This window comes from Cetorhinus maximus, chromosome 4 (assembly GCF_964194155.1).
Source record: "Cetorhinus maximus chromosome 4, sCetMax3.hap1.1, whole genome shotgun sequence".
In the NCBI taxonomy this organism is placed as follows: Eukaryota; Metazoa; Chordata; class Chondrichthyes; order Lamniformes; family Cetorhinidae; genus Cetorhinus; species Cetorhinus maximus.
Genome location: NC_135882.1, coordinates 44,185,632 through 44,196,265, shown reverse-complemented (window position 1 = coordinate 44,196,265; position 10,634 = coordinate 44,185,632).

Sequence of the window (10,634 nt, the reverse complement as noted above, 5' to 3'; positions counted from 1 at the left end):
AAAAATAGAGAAAATTAGAGAAGTTTAAAGAAGTATAAAAGTCTTACAACATACACATCCGATAGCAAACTTTATATTCCTATATCTGTTATTTTTTTATGGTACTGGAAGTATGCTTATTTTTCAAATCAGCATTACTTTGAGAATTATGTAAGAATCAGATTGAAACAATTTACAGAGAAAGATAATGGGGTGAATTTTTATGATGGGGGTAGAATGGATCACACCCCCAGTTGAAAGGTCAGTTGGCACCTCATGAATTTTAAACCTGGCTGTCCTGCAGCGATAATATGCTGGGGATGGCCTTAATTACTTGAGCATTGGAGTTCCTTCCCTCAGGGACAGGAAGTCCTGCCTTTTAGAACTGCCTGCTAATCTGATTGGGCGGCAGCTCCATAGTCCAAGCAGCAGCAGAAGACACGAGTGGCTGCTGCTGGGTCTGCAAGCTGTCTCCAGGAAGGAGGACCATGTCTCCTGGATTTGAAGGTAAGTCCAGGCAGGGATTGGAGACCCGAGCGAGGGATTGGAGTGGAGGGATGGGTTTTAGAGGCCTGGGGGAGATTGAAAGGGCAAGTACCATCTTAGTAAAGGGGGTTCCACAATGGGCACATGGCCCCCCCACCCACCCCAAAGGAAGTAACCCCCCCCCCCCACTTCCTGACAGCAGCACGCACTGTCAAAGCTGCCAGACTGCTCACCATTTCCCTGCCTTCCCCAGCCAGATGAAAAATTGCGGCAGAGGCAGGGGACCATAAAACTCACCCCAGTGTTAACACATTGGTTCTTGACTATATCACTAACAGAGAGGATATGTACAGAGCCTTTCACAGAGAAGTTGACAATGTAACCACAACATTGTACATCTCTGGCAGAATGTTGCATTAATAATATAATTTACAGAAACAGATACACTAAACAGTTTGGGAAAAGTTCAAGCAGGAAAATGATTTGAATTTTAATCCTCCCTGCCCCCTGCCATTTACTCACCTTTGGTCTCTCTGAGTATACATCACCTGTAGCGGTTTGGTCAGGCAAATGACCTACTCCTTAGGCTTCCTCCAATGCCACATTGACCAACTACCAAGAAACGGGAGCTGATGGTGACTTGCCATTGTTTTTCCTCTTCTCCCTGTAGGGAGGCGCTAACTTCTATTTAACATCAACAAGCTCATAACAATGTGACTAACCTCAACAGAGCATTAATTAAAGATGCAGCAATGATGCAATGCCATTGAGATGTCCAGAAGCAATGCTACTTTATGCTGGGTTGTTCCATTTTCATTCTTGAGACCTTGGTTCAAAATCATCTGAAATTAATGGCCTGAACTCTCCCTTTCAAATGTCAAATCTTACGTAGTGAAATAAAAACAGAAAATCTCAGCAGGTCTGGCAGCATCTGTTGAGAGAGAAACAGTTAAAGTTTTGAGTCCGTATGACTCCTCTTCAGAGCTGGGGTATCAGAGGAATTGCGTATGTAGGTGGGAAGAGACTGGACAAGGGGAGAGAGAAAGGAGTCAAGATAGGAAGAAATGAGTTCCGTGGGGAAGGAACAGGTTTACACGATCAGTTTACCAGGACAGTCCTGTTTGTGGATTTTGGGGAGAAGGTAGAAGCGGGTTGTGCGGGATTGGGAGACAATAGGTTCGAAGCTGTGGAAGGAAGAGCTCCAGAGGAGATGAAGTCAGTGACAGTCCTGAAAACAATAGCTTGATGTTTGGTGGTGGGGGCATGGTCCAGGGGGTGGTCGGGAAAAGTGCCTGAGAGTTTGTGCTCCACCTCTGCAAGGTAGAGGTCAGTACGCCAGACAACAACAGTACCATCCTTATCGGCAGGTTTGATAACAAAGTCAGGGTTGGACCCGAGAGAATGGAGTGCAGCAAGTTCAGAGGGAGACAGACTAGGCACTTTACAGCCTTCCGGGCTGAATATTGAATTCAACAACTTTAGATCTTAAACTCCCTCCCCCATCCCCACCCCTATTTCCGTTTCTTCCCCCTCCCTTTTGTTTTTTCCAATAATTTATATAGATTTTTCTTTTCCCACCTATTTCCATTATTTTAAATCTGTAACTATAATACCCTGTCAGTCTTTCCACCCCACCCCCACTAAAGCTGTACTTTGAGTGTCCTGCCATCCATTCTTAGTTAGCACATTCTCTTAGATAATATCACCACCTTTAACACCTCTTTGTTCCTTTGTCTGTAACATCTTTTGATTATCTGCTCCTATCACTGCTTGCTTGTCCCTACTACCACCCGCACCCCCCCCCAACTTCTCTTCCCCCCCCCACCCCACCTTAAACCAGCTTATATTTCACCCCTCTCCTAACTTCACTCAGTTCTGCTGAAGGGTCATGAGAACTCGAAACGTCAACTCTTTTCTTCTCCGCCGATGCTGCCAGACCTGCTGAGTTTTTCCAGGTAATTCTGTTTTTGTTTCAGAAGGAGACAGGTTGGAGTGGGTGAGAGGAGCAGAGAAATTAAAATGGACAATGTCATGCTGACTGTTCTCAATGAAAAGATCAAGAGCATGTAAGAGGCTAGAGGGAGTGGTCCAGGTAGAGAGAGAATACTGGAGACTGGTGAAAGGACTCCTGCCCAAAGAAGTGAGAATGGAGACTGCAGTGTGTGTTTGTGAAGATGCTTCGAGGTTTGGATGAAATAGGTTGTGGCAGAGCCACCTTACAGAACCTGAGAGCCTTTACACTGGATACAATATGCTTCCTGCTGAGCTCCATACTATCAGCTCACAAACTAATCTGCGCCAGTAGTACTGCTTAATTATTTAAACGAGGGGTTTTGCAAAATAGTGTGAGGTTATCCCCACGTGCCCCCAATGGTGAGTTGTCCTTGTATGCTCCCAACTTCACTGTCACTGAGTGGATACTGCAAAATTGTTCTTCATATCGACACTTTGGGGGAGTCTGAAACCCTTTCATTCCTCCCAAATAAGGATAGATGCATAGAACATATTCTCATTTTATGCTAAATGTTTCTATAAAGTTCATCATGCTTGTGTTACTGTTTTAAAAGAGCTACCCAATTATTCCCAATCTTGCTGCTTTTTCCCAATAATCCTGCAAATTTTTCCTTTTCAATTATGTATCCAATTCACTTTCAAAATGCACCATTGAATCTGCTTCACTATCCTTTCAGGCAGTGCATCCCTGATCATAACAACTTGCTGTGTTAAACCTTTCTCCTCATCTATCCTCTGGGTCATTTGTCAATTACCTTAAATCTATGTCCATTGGTTACTGACCTACATGCCAGTGGGAACAGTTTCTCCTTATGCAGACAATTGAGAGAATTAATAAATGTGTACAAGATTCCAAAAATAAGATTTAATGATACATGAGGGTCTGAGACCGGTACTCTGTACATGTTCACTGGTGCTTCCTTTGTCTATGTCTGCGGGTCCACAGTTGTTTTTCATGTTTTCACAAAGCAAGTTTTATATAATTTTCAATATCAAATATCAAAATGTAACCAATTATGTTATAAGTTTAAAAAAGATCCATAATTTTAAATACCCCAATATTCTCATTCATAATTGCTTATAATTCATTTTTTCATAAAATTAGACTGTGATGTTCTGCAGTATTGTGGACTCAACCCCTAGAGGGAGCTAAATAACCAGAGTAGACATTCCTAGAAGATAAAACTGGTGAAATTCACACTAGACTGCTCCCCACCAAAAATCTAAGTGGAAGGTTCAGAATGTTAACACTACTGTAGCCAGACTCTTTGCATTCCACAGATCTACACCTTTAGTGTCTGCTCTGTTTCTTGGCTTATGCCAGCCGAGTGCCATTTTAAACGGTTTTATCCTACAGCAAAATGTGGAAGCATAAGCAAGTTTGAGGATGGAGAATAATAAGTATTTACTCTAAGTGTCCAGTTAAGAGCTAACTCTGCATCTGTGGGTGAACAGATGAATCAATGCCCTTGTTCAAAACTCCTGGTGGACAGCAGCATTTTTAGGGAGTGCCACTCGAGAAATTGCAGGTATTTTCTGCCCATTAAGTAGAAAGTTGTTCAACAAGGTTAAGGATGCACCCCTAGATAATAGTGTAATGAGCTGTTAAAGCTCATTTGACCAGCTCACATTTGTGAGGAGTTCTTAGTCTCCTATCTCAAAATTGTTTAAAAAGTGTGATGGTACTGATTAGAGGATTTTTTAAAAAACTGTGATGGTTTAATGAGACAAACGAAAACCGTGGAAATACAGATTGGCCAGCATCTGTGGGTGAACAGATGAATCAATGCCCTTGTTCAAAACTACGTTAACTCAAGATTACAGAATTACATAGTGCAGAAGAGACCCTTCGGCCCATTGAGTCTACACCGACACGTGAGAAACACCTGACCTACCTACTTTAAATTTATAAATAAATTTATTGATTTTTTAATTTTAATTTAATATAAATTAAATAAATAAATAATAAATAAATACTTTAAATCCAATTTACCAGCATTTGGCCCATAGCCTTGAATGTTATGACGTGCCAAGTGCTCATCCAGGTACATTTTAAAGGATGTGAGGCGACCCTCCTCCACCACCCTCCCAGGCAGCGCATTCCAGACCGTCACCACCTCTGGGTAAAAAAGTTTTTCCTCACATCCCCCCTAAACCTCCTGCCCCTCACCTTGAACTTATGTCCCCTCGTGACTGACCCTTCAACTAAGGGGAACAACTGCTCCCTATCCACCTTGTCCATGCCCTTCATAATCTTGTACACCTCGATCAGGTTGCCCCCTCAGTCTTCCCTGCTCCAACGAAAACAACCCAAGTCTATCCAACCTCTCTTCATAACTTAAATGTTTCATCCCAGGCAACATCCTGGTGAATCTCCTCTGCACCCCCTCCAGTGCAATCACATCCTTCCTATAATGTGGCGACCAGAACTGCACACAGTACTCCAGCTGTGGCCTCACCAAGATTCTATACAACTCCAACATGACCTCCCTACTTTTGTAATCTATGCCTCGATTGATAAAGGCAAGTGTCCCATATGCCTTTTTCACCACCCCACTAACATTCCCCTCCACCTTCAGAGATCTATGGACACACACGCCAAGGTTCCTTTGTTCCTCAGAACTTCCTAGTGTCATGCCATTCATTGAATACTTCCTTGTCAAGTTACTCCTTCCAAAATGTATCACCTCAGTTTTCAGGGTTAAATTCCATCTGCCACTTATCTGCCCATTTGACCATCCCGTCTATATCTTCCTGTAGCCCAAGACACTCAACCTCACTGCTAACCACCCGGCCAATCTTTGTGTCATCCGCAAACTTACTAATCCTCCCCCCCACATAGCCATCTACGTTGTTTATATAAATGATGAATAATAGGGGACCCAGCACAGATCCCTGTGGTACGCCACTGGACACTGGCTTCCAGTCACTAAAGCACCCTTCTGTCATCAGTCTCCTACATCTAAGCCAATTTTGAATCCACCTCATCAAATTACCCTGTATCCCATGTGTCTTTGCCTTCTTTATAAGTCTTCCATGTGGGACCTTGTCAAAGGCTTAGCTGAAATCCATATAAACTACATCAACTGCACTACCCTCATCTACACACCTGGTCAAAAAATTCAATCAAATTTGTTAGGCATGACCTCCCTCTGACAAAGCCATGCTGACTATCCCTGATCAAACCTTGCCTCTCCAAGTGGAGATAGATTCTCTCCTTCAGAATTTTCTCCAATAGTTTCCCTACCACTGTCGTGAGACTCACTGGCCTGTAGTTCCCTGGTTTCTCTCTAAAACCCTTCTTACATAATGGAGCCACATTAGCTGTTCTCCAGTCCTCTGGCACCTCCCCCGTGGCCAGAGAGGAATAAAAAATTTGGGTCAGAACCCCCGCTATCTCCTCCCTTGCCTCCCTCAGCAGTCTGGGACACAAATCATCCGGACCAGGAGATTTGTCCACTTTTAAACCTGCTGACACCTCCAATACCTTGTCACTCCCTAAATCAATTTGCTCAAGAACCTTGCAGTCTCTCTCCTCGGGTTCGATACCTTCATCCTCATTCTCTTGGGTGAAGATGGATGAGAAGCATTCATTCAACACTCTACCAATGTCCTCTGGCTCCACCCATAGATTGCCTCCTTGGTCCCTACTCTTTCCCTGGTTATCCTCTTCCCATTGATATACTTATAAAATATCTTGGGATTTTCCCTACTTTTACCAACCAGAGCTTTCTCAAACCCCCTCTTTGCTCTCCTAATTGCTTTCTTAAGCTCTGCCATGCACTTTCTGTACTCCACTAATGCCTCTGCTGATTTGCTCCACTTGTACCTGCTAAAAGCCTCTCTTTTCCTTCTCATCGTATCCTGAATATCTCTGGTCATCCATGGTCCTCTGGGCTTGTTACTCCTTCCTGTCACCCTAGAGGGAACATGTTGAGCCTGTACTCTCCCCATATCCTTTTTGAACGCCCCCCACTGCTCCTCTGTAGATTTCCCCATAAGTAGCTGTTCCCTGTCTACCTTGGCCAGATCCTGCCTTATTTTACTAAAATCCGCTGTCCCCCAATCCAAAACATTTTATTGCAACTTGTTTATTTCTTTGTCCATAAGAAGCTTAAATTGTACCATGTTGTGGTCGCTTTCACTAAAATGCTCCCCCACCACCACCTCAGCCACCTGTCCGGCTTCATTCCCCAGAATTAGGTCCAGCACTGCACCGTCCCTTGTTGGACCCTCTACATATTGACCTAAAAAGTTCTCCGGTACACATTTCAAGAAATCCACTCCATCCAAGCCCTTAACACTATGTCTATCCCGATTAATGTTGGGAAAGTTGAAATCACCTAATATTAACCGTATTGTTATTGTTTTTACACACCTCTGCAAATTGTGCACATATTTGCTCCTCAATTTCCCACTGACTATCTGGGGGTATATAATAAACACCTAACAATGTGGCTGCCCCTTTTTTATTCCTAAGCGCTACCCACAAAGCTTCATTCGATGCCCCCTCCAAGATAGCAACTCTCCTTACTGCAGTAACTGACTCCTTAACTAATAATGCAACACCTCCTCCTCTTTTACCCCCTCCCCTGTCTCACCTGAAGATTCTATATCCCAGAATGTTGAGCTGCCAATCCTGCCCCTCCCTCAACCAAGTCTCAGTGATGACCACTATATCACAATTCCACATGTCAATCCTCACCCTTAACTCATCCGTTTTACCTGTAATACTCCTGGCATTAAAGTAGAGGCCACCCAGCCTTGCCTTACTCCCTTGAATCTTAATGCAGCTGTACTCCCTCTGACTTGATTGTTTTACTGTATTATGATGTGTCCCTATTCTGCTAACATTCTGTGTCCCCTCCCCCTGCTGAATTAGTTTAAACTCCTCCCAACAGCACTAGCAAACCCGCCCGCATGGATGATAGTCCCACTGTGGTTCAGATGTGGACCGTCCCGCTTGTACAGGTCCCACCTTCCCCAGAAACAGTCCCAGTGATCCAGGAATCTAAAACCCTCCCTCCTGCACCAACTCTTAAGCCACGTATTCATCTGCGTTATTCTCCTATTTCTGAGCTCGCTTGCACGTGGCACTGGGAGTAAACCAGGGATTACAACCCGAGAGGTCTTGCTTTTTAGTCTATGGCCTAACTCCTTGAATTCTTGATGCAAGACCTCATCCCTCTTTCTATCTATGTCATTTGTACCAGCATGTACCATGACCTCTGCCTTATCACCCTCCCCCTTCAGGATGCCCTGCAGCCGTTCAGTGACATCCTGGACCCTGGCCCTAGGGAGGCAACATTCCATCCTGAAGCCACATTGACAGCCACAGTAGCACCTATCTGTTCCCCTGACTATAGAATCCCCTATTACTATTGCTCTTCCTCCCTCCCTCCCCTCCTGTACAGACATGCTGCTTGTGGTGCCAGAAGCTTGGCTCTGTCTGCACTCCCTGGAAGAACCAGCACCCTCATCAGCCTCCAAAATGGAATACCAGTATATAATTATCAAAGTTCACATAGTTTGATCCATCATATAAATATGAAAATCTGTGTTTTAAAACAGTTTGTAAAAATGTTTTTATTTCATATACTTATATAAGTTTCAGTCAAACTCCCCGTACTCCCCAGTGACAGAAAACTCAGTGAAGCCCCTGTCATCCTGATTTCTGGCCCAGAATGGCTGCACAAGCTCCCTGTTGCACATTGTCCCCTATAAATATGGCAACTGTGCATGCTCGCTGTTTGAAATTTGTTTTGTAAATTTGAAATTTAAGTTTCAAATCTCAAATGTTCAAGTTCAACTGATTCTTCGAGGCCTCCAATCCAATGGTTGTGGCCGATGACAGGATTATGGCTGCGCAAATAACTTTATGAATACAGGATGAATATAGTCCCAGGAAGAACAATAAACAATAAACAAGACAATGAGCGAAGTTACAGGACAATCCCATAAGAAACTGGACAGTTGTTCACTCTGGGCTGGTGGTTAAAATTGAAATTCGCTCCTGCTCTCCACTAATTTAACTCCAGGAGTAGAATTTAATTTAGGCGATGGGTGCCGGATGGAGAACCAGCGAGAGCATTGGGTCACCTCTTTTCGGGAAGGCCCGTCACGCAAATCATATGCTTAACTGGACAGCAGCTGGCCTTCCCTAGGATCAAGGACCCTGGGAGCAGAAGTCCCGCCTGCCAAGAGCTGCCAGCCAATCAGTCACCACCTGAGGCCCAGGATCGACAAGGGACCCAGGGCATGTGAGTAATGGCGGGAGGGAAATTGTGGGGTGGGGGATGAAGGGGAGGCGGCTTAGCAGCAAAGGCAGGAAGTGGTTCTCAGAGCCTCCATCCCCCTCCTGACAGTGTCGGGTTCCTCGATCAAGCACTGAGCGCCTATGAACGGACCCCCTTGGAAGCCCAATAGCAACACTGACAGTGGTGGATACCAGCAGCAACAGGATGAGGCTCTAATGTGAGTATTAATTGCCCGCTTAAGGGCCTCAATTGATGGTTGGGCGAAAGGCCGTCCACAGGCTTTTCTGCCATTAACTTAGGGCAGAGGCGGGCAGGCAGTGGGCACCCACCTGGCAATTTCCTGTCTGATTAAATGACCCCAGCAACCAAACCCGCGACGGGGCGAGCATTAAATTATGCCCTAGGGCTTTGGGGGTGCATGAAGCACTTGTCATATTTAAGAATGGGCCTGATAACTATGTAAGTATCAGGGTTCCCAGACGCAAATAGTATCCTGACCCGAATTTAATGCTCAGTTGCGTAATGCTTGCTGAGTGCCAGATCTGTCAGAGAAAGCTAGTGACAAATAGAATCAGGATCAGAAGAAGACCAGGAACATAAGCTTTTAAACCATCACTTACTATTTCCTCGTGGGCTAGGATGACCTACTTACCTAACTACCCGTGCCCTCCTACGCTCAAAATTTCTCTCCCGTTCTCCAGTCGGTTTGTTACTGTGGCCTAGTTTAGCTGGCTCCTTGGTTAAAACATGGAAATGAGAACCAGGGCTGGAGCACTGTTTTTGCGAGCAAGACTCATCCCAAGTTACACAGTTTGATGTCAAATAATGCACTGACTGTTTGGAGTGCGCTTGAAAACAGAATCGATGTCACATTTTTCTGGTTGGGAAAATGAGCTTGATCCTCTCCCCAATTTTCAGCTGCACACCACATTCACCCCAAGATAAAGTTGGGAGTTACGTTTCTTACCCTAATGTCCAATTTCAGTTGGAGATTTGTCAATTTTTACACATACATCCTCTTGACAGTATAAGCTAAGTAACCTGCTCTCACCCTGATGTCACTCGTTGGAGGTTAGTTTAACTTTAGGTGATATACTTTAAAACAGATGTTTCAGCCACCGGTTATATGCCCCCAGGTTTAATTTCCAATTGACTTCAAGTTGAGAAAAAAATTAATGCGGCTAGTTGTGGTGATCTGGAATGCATTACCAGAGAGGGTGTAAGCAGAGTAGCAACTTTCAAAAAGGAATTGGATATCCAGTTGAAAAGGATTTATTTGGAGGGCTATTGACAAAAAACAAGAGGGTGGGACTAATTGGACAGCTAGTCCAAAGAACTGGCACTGGAGTGATGGATCACATAGCTTCCTGTGCTGCATAATACTATAATTCTATGTATAATGCTGGCTGAATCAGCATTGCCGGTTTTACACTACCACTCAAGGTGAAAATTACCTCCATTGTCTCGGGTTGTCTTACGGAGATTAAGAGCAAGGTGGCTAAGAATTTGTGTTCTGCAACTCCAATAACATATTAATCCATTGATTATCAGAGCACTGGAGATTTTGCTTATTTTGATTTTAATCTGAGGAAAAATTGTGTTGTTCTTGGTGTGTGCAAACTTTACATCATAAGGAATTCATTGCAAAGTCTAAATCATAATAATATTGAGAAATACAAGTGGCTATTATTGTGCCTATACAACACAAAATATTTATTCTAGTAATTGGTGACTCTCCACCTACTTTTAAAACAGCAGTGTAGCCACTGTTTAACCAGATGGTGCACAATATTGAGACAGAAAGGATTTGGAATTTTTGGCCAAGTCCAGTCAGCCCTGAGTGAGAATTATTACAAGACTAAATGTTGATATATGTTTTTCTGGCAATATTTTAGTAGC